The sequence below is a fragment of the Nicotiana attenuata genome, unplaced genomic scaffold (assembly GCF_001879085.1).
Source record: "Nicotiana attenuata strain UT unplaced genomic scaffold, NIATTr2, whole genome shotgun sequence".
NCBI lineage: Eukaryota > Viridiplantae > Streptophyta > Magnoliopsida > Solanales > Solanaceae > Nicotiana > Nicotiana attenuata.
In genome coordinates, this window is record NW_017670530.1 from 261,327 (window position 1) to 271,113 (window position 9,787).

Below are 9,787 nucleotides of genomic sequence, written 5' to 3' on the forward strand. Positions count from 1 at the left end.
AACTGATTCATTGTGTTGAAGTTCGGCAATAGCTTGGCCATGGTCATTCAACTCCTTGTGCAAATGGATGACCGTGGGGTCACCTTGGGGTACATTCGCTCGGCTTTGCCATGCTGAAGAGGTGTCGGCCATTTCATCAAGTACATCACATGCCTCTTGGTAAGAAAGTTTCATAAAGTTCCCTCCGGCCAATTGGTTCACAATGCACTGATTCGTGGTGTTGATGCCCCTACAGAAAGTCTGCTGGATCATCGCCTCAGTCATGTCGTTGTTAGGGCACTCCTTTACCATTGTTCTATATCGTTCCCATATCTCGTGCAAAGGTTCCGTTGGCATTTATTTGAAAGCTAGAATCTCATCCCGAAGAGCCGCCATATGACTTGGAGAAAAGAACTTGGCAATAAATCTATCCGCCAATTCATCCATGTGTGAATAGAATGATTTGGAAGCCTTTCTAACCAGTCCAACGCTTTACCCCGAAGAGAAAACGGGAAAAGCCTCAATCTCAACGCATCCTCTGACACGTTTGTTTGTTTGCTGCCCCAGCAAGTATCTACAACCCCTTCAAGTGCGTGTATGCATTTTGGTCGGAGGCGCCCGTAAAATACCCTCTTTGCTTGAGCAAGGTCAACATAACATTTGTGATTTGAAAGTTCCCCGCCCAGATTCGGGGAGGAACAATGGCACTCGCGTACCCTTGATTTGGAAGAACTCTTGGGACTGCTCTTGGCGGTGGCGGAGGAGGGTCTGGAATAAGATTGTTGTCATTTGCATTGGCCGGACGGCCTCTACGCTGAACTTGAGGTGGTTGAACCTCTTCGGGCTCAAGATCATCTACCTCCTCCCCCACATTCACGTTGCCAAGAGGGTCATTTGCATTGAGAGCCATAGTACCTGAATGATCGACACAAACATAATTAGTAAACAAGAAGGAAAGAGAAGCAATATACAAAACTAACCAAACCGATAGTCAACACCGTAAGCTCCCCAGCAACGGCGCCAAAAAGTTGATCGCTGCCGACTCAACACTACACTAAGGTAGGAAGAGCGGGTTGCAACAGCTTTTACCCGTTAGTGGATCGGGATCGATTTTCCACAGGGAGCTAGAGTGGGAGTTGTATTATATGCTTAGTCTAGAATTGTGGTTGTGCTTCTAATATCACTTCTAACATTTTTGGTTTTTATTTTTATATCTTCTACTTTAAGACTAATATTTGAAGCTAAATTATGCTATGGAGATATTGCTAAGTTATAATTAACATAGAGAAAGGCACTAGGGTCGTGGCATTACCTAGGTGTCTAACCAACGGGTAGATGATACTAAGGATAAGTTGATATATTTGGGGCTTATGCTATAACCGTTGCACAATTGTACCCACTCTCTCACCTCTCGGTAGAGAGAGTGATTTTTCCCGATTGACTCTCTCGAGACCAATTGGGTAGGCCAATTAGACCAAGCAACTAGGGTTCAAGTAGGGTAATTACTCTCTTGAGATTTAACCCGTTAATTAGGACTACCATTTCTCATGGGTCCATCCCAATTCCTTGTTGGGTCAATTTTGGGGTCATGGACTCTCTTTCTCAAGAAAAGTTAAACCCACAAAGCTAGAATCAGTGTTTGCAACCACCAATTCTTAATTAAAACCTAAAATTAACCCAAATAGTAAACTCCCAATATCATCCTAACCTTAGATGGCAACACCCATCAATTATCCACACTAGGGTTGAGCCACAACCCTAGCTAATGGGTTTAGCTAGACATAATTAAAGAAGAAACAGAAGAATTAGAAGAAGAATTAAACATAATAAATAATTACTGATGAGAAACTACAAGAATCTATTGAGAAATTAATGCTAAAATGCCAAAATAGGCTAAAACTTCAGTTCTCACAAGCGCAACTTAATATCTGATACAAAACTTGACCTAAAAATGGAAAAAGGATCTATTTATAGTGGCTGAAAAACTTGGACAAAAATACCCCTGCGGGGTCAGCGCGGACCGCGCAAAAAGGTAGCGCGGTCGCGTCAGCTCTTTGGACTCCTAAATCTCGTCTCTGAAGTTGGGGACCGTGGACCGCGCAGAAATGTAGCGCGGCTGCGGTGGAAGATGGCGCGGACCGTGCAATAAAGTAGCGCGGCCGCGTGGCTTGACTTGGCCAAATCTCCAGCTCTCTGATTCTCATCCACGCGGACCGCAGTGATATGTAGCGCGGTCGCGTGGGACTTTATCCTTCACTGGTGGGTCTCTGAATCTCACTGGCGCGGACCGCGCAGAAATGGAGCACGGCCGCGTGGCATATCAGTGCGGTCTGTGCTAGGTCTTCCTGTTCCTCAACTTCACTTGGCCTTTGACACTTGAGCAGGTTTCACTCCGTTCTGAGCCTATCTTTGACAATTGTCACCTTGTCGCTCAAACCTGCAATCAAGCACAACTTGTAAGCATTTTAGGACTATTTTGTAGCAATTTGTACAAAAGCAATAGCAAGTAGGGGTATAAATCATGGTAAAATCCCAACTTATCAGGAGGTCGCCCTTATAGCAGACTGACTCAGGATGCGCCCTGTCTTTAACCCATTCTCAACCATTTCGCCAATTTTTATGGCCTCGGCAAATGGTTTTCCCATCGCAGACATCATATTCTAAAAATAATCGGCCTCTTGGGCTTGAAGAAAGACACTGACCATCTCTGTTTCATCCATTGGAGGCTTAACTCTGGCAGCTTGCTCGCGCCATTTGACAGCATACTCTCGGAAACTTTCCGAGGACTTTTTCTTTAGATTCGACAATGAGTTCCTGTCGGGGGCAATGTCGATGTTATATTGAAATTGCCTCACAAAATCCCGAGCCAGGTCGTCCCAGATATGCCACCGAGATATATCTTGGTCCATGTACTATTCAGAAGCAATACCGACCAAACTCTCTCCAAAATAAGCCATAAGGAGCTCTTCTTTTCCACCTGCTCCCCGCAATTGGTTGCAATACCTTTTGAGATGGTCTATAGGATCCCCATGCCCGTCATACTTTTCAAATTTTGGGGTTTTGAAACCCAAGGGTAGATGCACATGTGGGAACATACACAGGTCAGCGTAAGATACACTCTTTTGCCCGCTCAAACCTTGTATATTTTTTAGACTCTGCTCCATACTTCTCATTTTTCGAGCAATCTCCTCTTGTTCAGGGTTCTTTGAGGTTTTCTCTTGCCCCGCAGTGAATTCGTACCGGGGTTGCTGAGGGTAGGAATTAGTGGTGAACTGGGTAGGTTCCAGAGGGAAGGATGGTACTTGAAAGGTGAAGGATGACGGGTCAAAACTTGGCCTTGGCAGGGTGGGTTGTGCCGTGGCTGTAGAAGGTGGAGCAGTAAATATATTGGAGGTTGTGCCTGACATTAACACCTGGGGGCGAACCTCAGAAGGTGTTCTAGCAAAGTGAGCCGAAATGGTAGGATATCCTAGGGGAGTATTAGGGTAACTTATGGGGACGTTGGAGGTGCCACCTGCCCTTGGAATTAGCTCGGCGAATCCAGGGATTACACTTGGTGGTTCCCTACCATTAGACCAGGCGTCCCACATTTCCATCATGCGGAGACGCAGAATTCTGCTTTCCTTTGCAGCGGCCGATTTCGAAGTTGGGATGGCCAAAATTGGGCTATCCTCAGGGATAGGAACCGTTGGTAGATGACCCTCAGATGACATTTCGATGCTTCCCTTTGACCTTGTGAAATAAGGATGTGAAGCCAGAGTACCAAAAAACCAACCACCCCACTATAAAGCCTGACTGAATATAAACACAACAAATCGGTTAGTGCGAGACAATTAACACATAGGGAATCGCACGTTGGGGTGTGATGCACCTATACAGTCAAATGTGTTTCAACATGTTTTGCGGCGGTTGCGTGTTTCATCCCGGCTTTCGTTTATTTCTCCAAATTTTCTTTCTTTCCACTTTGGCTCTTTAATGCTTGTCCTCTTATTCCCATTTTCCTCTCTTTTCTTTCCTCTCTTTTCTTGCTTTGCCCCCTTTTTCGTTTTTCTTTTGGTTTTTCCTTGACTCTCTTATTCTCTCTTTTTGGTTTTTCTTTCGGTTCTTTCCTTCTATATTCCTTTATTTGAGTTTTTTACAAAATCATGACCGGATCCGATGAGGATTGCCTACGTATCACGATGCCGCGTGAATCAGATCATTACGTAGTTCAAGAAAAATATGAAAAATAAGGAAATAGTTTTTGGAGATTTTCAATTTTCATTAATAAAACTCCTAACTTTTCTATTACAAAAGACTCTAACATACTCATTTTTTGGAATTTTAACAACTACAAACATACTCAAAACAAACAACTAAAATACAGACTCGATAAATGAAAATCATGAATACATAAGTGCTTCGACTCCTGGGGCCCGTGGGACATCATTCGGTCTTGCCACGGGCCTCTGTGCAAGATCCCTTTGAAGATACTCCAGATCACTCATTATTTGGCGAACAAATGTCATAACCGCAGCAAAGAAAGTGGTTCAAGTCATGTCCTCACATTCTTGACACTTCACGATGATGTAGTCGGCAATGGCTCTAACCCTCTCTCGGATGACACCTTTTTCTTGGAGCAAACGCCCGATTTGCTGAGTTCGAGCTTCTAGTACCTGATTGTCATTATGGTTTTGATTTTGTAACTGTTGCATATCTTCTTCCATTTGGTCCATCAAAGTATAACAATGTTCCCTTTCGGCTTTAAAGTCTTAGCCTGTTTGGCCGCCTCATTTTCAATGGTAGTTAGCTTTCTCTTCAGATTGTTTATTGTCCCCTCATATTTTCTTTTTATTTGTTGCACAAACTCTGTCGCCCTTCTGATTCTTTGCTAGTTGTGCTCGGACTCTTGCTAAACTGGCTTCAGATTTCTCTAAGTCATCTTGACACTCAAGCACTTTCTTTCTCAGACCGCTTATAAGCCTTTCATCAGCTCGGCTTCTCTCCGGGTTTCTAGCAGCTATTCTCATTTTCTGGATCTGAGCTTTGAGGGCTTTGTTTTCCTGAGCTAGCTTCTTCTTCTCACCCTCATCTGTAGCGGCTTGCACATCACTAGCGAACTTGAGGTCTTTGATCTGTCCTTCTAAAATGCTTATGGTGGCCCGATATTTATTTTCTTTTGCCAACCACTCCTATTGTTCTTGTGATGCTTCGACAAACTCTTGGAGGTGGGGTCTTTTAGCTGGCCTTCCAAATTCAACTTCCCTTTTGTACCAAGCGAGGTAACTGGGCGAGACTTCACCTCGGGATAAATCACGCACTCGGGTATTTGCTGTTAGATATTGGCATTCACTCCAAATCTGGCGAACGACTTTTTCGTGAAACTGTCCATCAGAACGGATCTCAACCATATGGAGGCTAAGGTCTTCATCCTTGGGCATATTTGACATCTCCCTAGCTGTCTCAAAACCCGGTATGGGGCATAAGGCTGGATACTTCTGAGACCCATCAGGAGGAAATGAGGCCCGGTAGCTGGCATGTATATGATTTCATCAACAAGAAGCCACCGGAACATCCATTCTATTTGATTTGCAGTGACGGAGCGGAGGCGTGATATCCATTCTGTGACCCCTTCTGGCATGCTAAACCCGTCGACCCTTGTATAAAACTCCCCTATGCAGCTTTTCCCTGTCGACCCATAGTTCATGTATCGAGGACGATGACATAGATGTTCAATCATCCACATTTGTAGCAGCAAGTTGCACCCTTCAAAAAAGTCTCCTCCGGCTTTGCAGGCTGTGAGAGCTCGGAAGATTTCAGACACTATCATGGGTGCGAGGGTGCTTTTGGCCTGAGTAAGCAAAGTGCTGACGACCCCAGCTATCCGTATAACGATATTCCCATCTTTCCTGGGAAACACTAGAAGACCCAAAAATACCACCATATAAGCGAAGCACCTGTGTTCTTCCCATTTTAGGCGATTCCCTTTGCTGCAAATTTTGCTTTCTGGATTGTTGAACCCCCCTACGTGTCCGTATCGCTGGTATATGAACTGCAGAGTGGAAAAACCAGCTGCCAAATCTGGGTATTGGACCCCCTGCTTATCTTTAGCAAATCTAGAAACTTGTGTGTAGTGATAACTCTTGGAGCGACCAAATACTTGTGTCTCAGAGGAGCTTCAGTGCTCCCAATATACCCGGCCATTTCTTCCAAAGTGGGTGTGAGTACAAAATCCGAGAAATGGAACACGTTGTGAGCTGGGTCCCAAAACGTAACTAGTGCCTTTATCATGTCTCCTCTAGGCCTGATCTTCAATAACCCGGTGAGACCTCCCAAGTAGAGATTGACCATATCTTGTCCTGATTTACCCAGATCTTCCCACCACATATACAGCTCCAAAGAATCTTGTTCTTGACCGTCATTGGCAAGTTTTAACTCGTGCTCATTCTGCACATTTAAATTAAAGTGATTGATTTAAAACAAAACGAATTTTTTTTTTTACAAAAGAGGTCAATTTCGCAAATATTTAAAACACGGCTACTTTCGCAAATACGGCTCTTTAGCACTTCGAAAGGGGAAGATTTTAGGGCTGTGCTTGCTCGGTAGCCAAAATTTGGAAAAGGGCTGTAGATGGTTATTCTTGCAAAAACAGCCTTCTGGCGTCCTTTTGGGGACATTTTGGGCTATTTAGGCAAGAACGACACTACCTAATTTTATCTAAGACAGAATAACAACACTTCAATTTTTTGGGTCATTTTTTTTTGCAAAAATAGAGTTGAACCCGAAGGGGGTTGCCTACGTATCTCACATCCGGTGAGAATCAAACTGGCGTAGTTCGGTCAGTTTTGACATAATAAAAATAGAGAAATGACATGAAACTTTTGAAACCAAATTCTTTCTTCTTTTTTCCTTTTTTCTCTCTTTTTTTTTCGATATTTCGGCAGAGTTTCGGCTTATTTTGGACACCAGGTTTTTTCAACGACGGGTAATCAACTCATACCTCAATTTTAGTTTCTCCATTCCTTCCCTATTCTAGCAACCGGTCAACATGCAAACCGAAGCAAATAATTGCACAAGTAGCACGTAAAATATGCATCAGGATGGTCTTTGATTCTGGGTCCACCTATCCTAGACGGACCCAACCCTGTGTTAAGTCCCCAAAGTCAAATGCACATGATGCAAAAAACGTTCCTACTAGGGATCCGGCATGAGGCTGAGTTATTCTAAGTATAAAACCTGGGTATACTGTTCTAGACTTGTGTACCTGATCGGACAACTCGAGCCGAGGAGGGGGCTACGTACCAGGAACCAAAAGGACATTCGGCTTTGTAACTTGTCCGAACCTCTTTCTTATTTCAAGGTATGACACTAACAGAATAGGGAGTCACGCCAGCGTGCACATCCCCGAAGATGAGAAGAAAAGGGTTTCGTAATAGTTTATATACAATTCAAATAATATCAAAGCGGTAAAAAGCGGCATTTAGCACATTAGGCCCAAACATGTAAAAATCAGATAATAAATAAAGCCAACTATAACAGTTATGCTAAGCTCGAACTTGAACCCTGAATCGAAGTTCTGGGTTTTCACTCCCCAGCGGAGTCGCCAGAGCTGTCACACCTCCTTTTTACACACCCTGAGGGTATATAAGAGAGTTTTTACACTTTAAGTGATATTATTGGAAATGGGATTAATTATTTATTTCAGAGTCGCCACTTGGGATATTTTAATTGGTGTCCCAAGTCACCGGTTTATTTTAAAATTCCAAATCGAGGAAAATTCGACTTCCCTTTTGAAGTCTGCGAACTAGAAATTCTGAATAAGAAATTATGTTAACCCGAGGGATGGTGTTAGGCACCCCCGGATTCCGTGGTTCTAGCACGGTCGCTTAGACTATTATAATTGGCCCATTATCTGATTTTAATACAAGTTTTAACCTATAGTGCATTTTTAAACTTATTAACCGCTTTTAATTATTTTATGGAATTATTCTGGAACAAGCTACGATTGTCGTACACTTGTTTGTTTGATACACATTGCAAATCGTGTCACGGGAACCGTACCCACAATCTACAACATGTTTAATTTATTTAAAATTATTAGTTGTTATGGTCGGATCACATAAATGTACCCCCGGATTTGGAAAATAGGTACCACAGTTACGTCACGGGAACCGTACCCGTAGCTATGATAATTTTATTAATTAACGCACCTAAAACAAACTACGAAAGTTTGAGGCATTTTCTATACTAATTTTATTTATGTGAGGGCCATGCGTTTTGAGATTTTATTTGGCACGGCGCACCTCAATTCCAATTTTAAGAGTCTAATTAATTAAGGAAGGCTTAAAAAAATTCTAATTATTTTTAACTAAAGGTTCAACCCTACTTATCAGCCAATAGGCATCATATTAAAAGACCAATTAACTCAAGGAAAAGTTGTTTCAACAAAACAGCAACTACACGGACCCATTTGTAAAGACCTTCAGACTTGGGCCTAAACGAGCCCAATCCTTAGTGAGGAGTGGACGTCCAAGGACACAAAATAGGCCATCGAATCTGAGACTAAACGTTCATTAACTGGGTCAGCTTTAGGCCCAACTTTCAAAACCAACAATTGTACAAAATCAATTACATGCTGTCACGACCCATTTTCCATCATAGGTCATGATGGCGCCCAACACCTTTGTTAGGCCAGCCAACGCGGAAGCATAATTAAGTTCTCATTTTACTTTTACCCAAAAACTGAGTGTAACATATTTTTCAAAGTTAAAGTTAAGGCCATGAGTGGTGAATAAAGTATCAAAATAGATATACAACCCAAAACAAATGTCTACTATCGTGTGTGCCAGAACCTGGTGTCACAAGCTACGGGCGACTAGTAGAATATACACAATAATGACATAATGTCCTACTGTCTGAATCAGGATAGACAAAAACAAAAGTACACGGAAAAGACTTCTTCGGCTGTGGATCGGCATGAAAGAGAAGTAGCTCACCGTAGAAGTCCCAAAGATGCTCACTGATGCGCACTAGAATAGTATCCAGATCCACCTGCCTCAGATCCTGTACATTTAAGTACAGAAGCGTAGCATGAGTACATAAATAACATGGACCCAGTAAGTATCCCGTCTAATCTCGAAGAAGTAGAGACGAGAGGTCGACTTGATACTTACTAAGGTCAAGTAATAATGTGAATAATTAATAATAAGCAGGTATAACTCAAGTCGTAAAATTTCCAAGTATGAAATAGAAATCCTTCCTTTAACCTTCCATAAAGAATGTTCGTTCATATATAAATATTCAAACAATTCTAAAGTTGGAACCACAGGTAGAGGACTAGATAACTCATGCGCAAATAACCACCGAGGAACGTACGGCCCGATCCAACAGAAAAGTAAATGTGCACTGCCGAGGGTCGAACGGCTCGAACCATAGATATATCTATTACCCCGCTCGCGAATCATACATGCCACGCGATAAAATTTAAATAAACAACCACCCTGCTCGCGAATCATGCATGCGACGCAGGTACACGTAAAATACATGCTCAAATAGAAGATTAAGAATTTATCGGGGTGCAATTATTCAAACAAAGGCCAATCCTCTTCTAACAATTTAAGAATATGAAGTTTAATTCCTCATAGTCATTCATTCACTAGTTCACTTTAATTCAAGAATTCAAAGGTCCATAGGATTACAGATATTCCAAGTATAGCATGCTTTTGGGTCCTAGACTACCCGGACAATAGCATAATAGTAGCTACGCACGGACTCTCGTCACCTCGTGCGTGCGTAGCCCCCACAAATAGGAGCACATAGCCAATTAACT